This window comes from Lissotriton vulgaris, unplaced genomic scaffold, assembly GCF_964263255.1.
Source record: "Lissotriton vulgaris unplaced genomic scaffold, aLisVul1.2 SCAFFOLD_12566, whole genome shotgun sequence".
Taxonomy (NCBI): Eukaryota; Metazoa; Chordata; class Amphibia; order Caudata; family Salamandridae; genus Lissotriton; species Lissotriton vulgaris.
In genome coordinates this window covers 7,501-10,000 of record NW_028252472.1, presented here as the reverse complement: position 1 = coordinate 10,000, position 2,500 = coordinate 7,501, and the positions used below count along the sequence as shown (strand labels likewise).

Sequence of the window (2,500 nt, the reverse complement as noted above, 5' to 3'; positions counted from 1 at the left end):
GGCCGTAGGCTCTAGGAGCACTGGTTTTGGGCCTCTTAGCTTTCTTCGCTCAGCTTCAGTACAAGCAAGCAAACCACTCTGAAAAAAAAAAGCCTACAGCACCTGGTATTCCCAGGCGGTCTCCCATCCAGGTACTAACCAGGCCCGACCCTGCTTAACTTCTGAGATCGGACGAGATCAGGTGCTTTCAGGGTGGTATGGCCGTAGGCTCTAGGAGCACTGGTTTTGGGCCTCTTAGCTTTCTTCGCTCAGCTTCAGTACAAGCAAGCAAACCACTCTGAAAAAAAAAAGCCTACAGCACCTGGTATTCCCAGGCGGTCTCCCATCCAGGTACTAACCAGGCCCGACTCTGCTTAACTTCTGAGATCGGACGAGATCAGGTGCTTTCAGGGTGGTATGGCCTTAGGCTCTAGGAGCACTGGTTTTGGGCCTCTTAGCTTTCTTCGCTCAGCTTCAGTACAAGCAAGCAAACCACTCTGGAAAAAAAAAGCCTACAGCACCTGGTATTCCCAGGCGGTCTCCCATCCAGGTACTAACCAGGCCCGACCCTGCTTAACTTCTGAGATCGGACGAGATCAGGTGCTTTCAGGGTGGTATGGCCGTAGGCTCTAGGAGCACTGGTTTTGGGCCTCTTAGCTTTCTTCGCTCAGCTTCAGTACAAGCAAGCAAACCACTCTGAAAAAAAAAAGCCTACAGCACCTGGTATTCCCAGGCGGTCTCCCATCCAGGTACTAACCAGGCCCGACCCTGCTTAACTTCTGAGATCGGACGAGATCAGGTGCTTTCAGGGTGGTATGGCCGTAGGCTCTAGGAGCACTGGTTTTGGGCCTCTTAGCTTTCTTCGCTCAGCTTCAGTACAAGCAAGCAAACCACTCTGAAAAAAAAAAGCCTACAGCACCTGGTATTCCCAGGCGGTCTCCCATCCAGGTACTAACCAGGCCCGACCCTGCTTAACTTCTGAGATCGGACGAGATCAGGTGCTTTCAGGGTGGTATGGCCGTAGGCTCTAGGAGCACTGGTTTTGGGCCTCTTAGCTTTCTTCGCTCAGCTTCAGTACAAGCAAGCAAACCACTCTGAAAAAAAAAAGCCTACAGCACCTGGTATTCCCAGGCGGTCTCCCATCCAGGTACTAACCAGGCCCGACCCTGCTTAACTTCTGAGATCGGACGAGATCAGGTGCTTTCAGGGTGGTATGGCCGTAGGCTCTAGGAGCACTGGTTTTGGGCCTCTTAGCTTTCTTCGCTCAGCTTCAGTACAAGCAAGCAAACCACTCTGAAAAAAAAAGCCTACAGCACCTGGTATTCCCAGGCGGTCTCCCATCCAGGTACTAACCAGGCCCGACCCTGCTTAACTTCTGAGATCGGACGAGATCAGGTGCTTTCAGGGTGGTATGGCCGTAGGCTCTAGGAGCACTGGTTTTGGGCCTCTTAGCTTTCTTCGCTCAGCTTCAGTACAAGCAAGCAAACCACTCTGAAAAAAAAAGCCTACAGCACCTGGTATTCCCAGGCGGTCTCCCATCCAGGTACTAACCAGGCCCGACCCTGCTTAACTTCTGAGATCGGACGAGATCAGGTGCTTTCAGGGTGGTATGGCCGTAGGCTCTAGGAGCACTGGTTTTGGGCCTCTTAGCTTTCTTCGCTCAGCTTCAGTACAAGCAAGCAAACCACTCTGAAAAAAAAAAGCCTACAGCACCTGGTATTCCCAGGCGGTCTCCCATCCAGGTACTAACCAGGCCCGACCCTGCTTAACTTCTGAGATCGGACGAGATCAGGTGCTTTCAGGGTGGTATGGCCGTAGGCTCTAGGAGCACTGGTTTTGGGCCTCTTAGCTTTCTTCGCTCAGCTTCAGTACAAGCAAGCAAACCACTCTGAAAAAAAAAAGCCTACAGCACCTGGTATTCCCAGGCGGTCTCCCATCCAGGTACTAACCAGGCCCGACCCTGCTTAACTTCTGAGATCGGACGAGATCAGGTGCTTTCAGGGTGGTATGGCCGTAGGCGCTAGGAGCACTGGTTTTGGGCCTCTTAGCTTTCTTCGCTCAGCTTCAGTACAAGCAAGCAAACCACTCTGAAAAAAAAAAGCCTACAGCACCTGGTATTCCCAGGCGGTCTCCCATCCAGGTACTAACCAGGCCCGACCCTGCTTAACTTCTGAGATCGGACGAGATCAGGTGCTTTCAGGGTGGTATGGCCGTAGGCACTAGGAGCACTGGTTTTGGGCCTCTTAGCTTTCTTCGCTCAGCTTCAGTACAAGCAAGCAAACCACTCTGAAAAAAAAAAGCCTACAGCACCTGGTATTCCCAGGCGGTCTCCCATCCAGGTACTAACCAGGCCCGACCCTGCTTAACTTCTGAGATCGGACGAGATCAGGTGCTTTCAGGGTGGTATGGCCGTAGGCTCTAGGAGCACTGGTTTTGGGCCTCTTAGCTTTCTTCGCTCAGCTTCAGTACAAGCAAGCAAACCACTCTGAAAAAAAAAGCCTACAGCACCTGGTATTCCCAG

At 52.2% G+C, this 2,500-nt stretch overlaps 14 non-coding genes across 14 annotated transcripts in view; all 14 read right to left on the bottom strand.

The window, feature by feature from the left end:
- LOC147662194 (5S ribosomal RNA) overlaps positions 1-10 on the bottom strand; it is a 119-nt gene extending 109 nt beyond the window's left edge. The window contains exon 1 of the ribosomal RNA XR_015305951.1: positions 1-10. This exon is cut by the window's left edge and continues 109 nt beyond it. This is a non-coding gene — a ribosomal RNA (5S ribosomal RNA).
- Positions 11-90: 80 nt separating this feature from the next.
- On the bottom strand, positions 91-209 carry LOC147662193 (5S ribosomal RNA). The gene has a single exon (XR_015305949.1). It is a non-coding gene; the product is annotated as a 5S ribosomal RNA (ribosomal RNA).
- An 80-nt stretch (positions 210-289) lies between these two features.
- On the bottom strand, positions 290-408 carry LOC147662192 (5S ribosomal RNA). Its single transcript, XR_015305928.1, has one exon. It is a non-coding gene; the product is annotated as a 5S ribosomal RNA (ribosomal RNA).
- An 80-nt stretch (positions 409-488) lies between these two features.
- Positions 489-607, bottom strand: LOC147662191 (5S ribosomal RNA). The gene has a single exon (XR_015305948.1). It is a non-coding gene; the product is annotated as a 5S ribosomal RNA (ribosomal RNA).
- Positions 608-687: 80 nt separating this feature from the next.
- Positions 688-806, bottom strand: LOC147662190 (5S ribosomal RNA). The gene has a single exon (XR_015305947.1). It is a non-coding gene; the product is annotated as a 5S ribosomal RNA (ribosomal RNA).
- An 80-nt stretch (positions 807-886) lies between these two features.
- On the bottom strand, positions 887-1,005 carry LOC147662189 (5S ribosomal RNA). Its single transcript, XR_015305946.1, has one exon. It is a non-coding gene; the product is annotated as a 5S ribosomal RNA (ribosomal RNA).
- Positions 1,006-1,085: 80 nt separating this feature from the next.
- Positions 1,086-1,204, bottom strand: LOC147662188 (5S ribosomal RNA). The gene has a single exon (XR_015305945.1). It is a non-coding gene; the product is annotated as a 5S ribosomal RNA (ribosomal RNA).
- Positions 1,205-1,283: 79 nt separating this feature from the next.
- LOC147662187 (5S ribosomal RNA) lies at positions 1,284-1,402 on the bottom strand. The gene has a single exon (XR_015305944.1). It is a non-coding gene; the product is annotated as a 5S ribosomal RNA (ribosomal RNA).
- A 79-nt stretch (positions 1,403-1,481) lies between these two features.
- LOC147662186 (5S ribosomal RNA) lies at positions 1,482-1,600 on the bottom strand. Its single transcript, XR_015305943.1, has one exon. It is a non-coding gene; the product is annotated as a 5S ribosomal RNA (ribosomal RNA).
- Positions 1,601-1,680: 80 nt separating this feature from the next.
- Positions 1,681-1,799, bottom strand: LOC147662185 (5S ribosomal RNA). The gene has a single exon (XR_015305942.1). It is a non-coding gene; the product is annotated as a 5S ribosomal RNA (ribosomal RNA).
- Positions 1,800-1,879: 80 nt separating this feature from the next.
- LOC147662184 (5S ribosomal RNA) lies at positions 1,880-1,998 on the bottom strand. The gene has a single exon (XR_015305941.1). It is a non-coding gene; the product is annotated as a 5S ribosomal RNA (ribosomal RNA).
- Positions 1,999-2,078: 80 nt separating this feature from the next.
- Positions 2,079-2,197, bottom strand: LOC147662183 (5S ribosomal RNA). Its single transcript, XR_015305940.1, has one exon. It is a non-coding gene; the product is annotated as a 5S ribosomal RNA (ribosomal RNA).
- Positions 2,198-2,277: 80 nt separating this feature from the next.
- On the bottom strand, positions 2,278-2,396 carry LOC147662182 (5S ribosomal RNA). Its single transcript, XR_015305938.1, has one exon. It is a non-coding gene; the product is annotated as a 5S ribosomal RNA (ribosomal RNA).
- A 79-nt stretch (positions 2,397-2,475) lies between these two features.
- Positions 2,476-2,500, bottom strand: part of LOC147662181 (5S ribosomal RNA) — a 119-nt gene continuing 94 nt past the window's right edge. Inside the window, exon 1 of the ribosomal RNA XR_015305921.1 lies at positions 2,476-2,500. This exon is cut by the window's right edge and continues 94 nt beyond it. This is a non-coding gene — a ribosomal RNA (5S ribosomal RNA).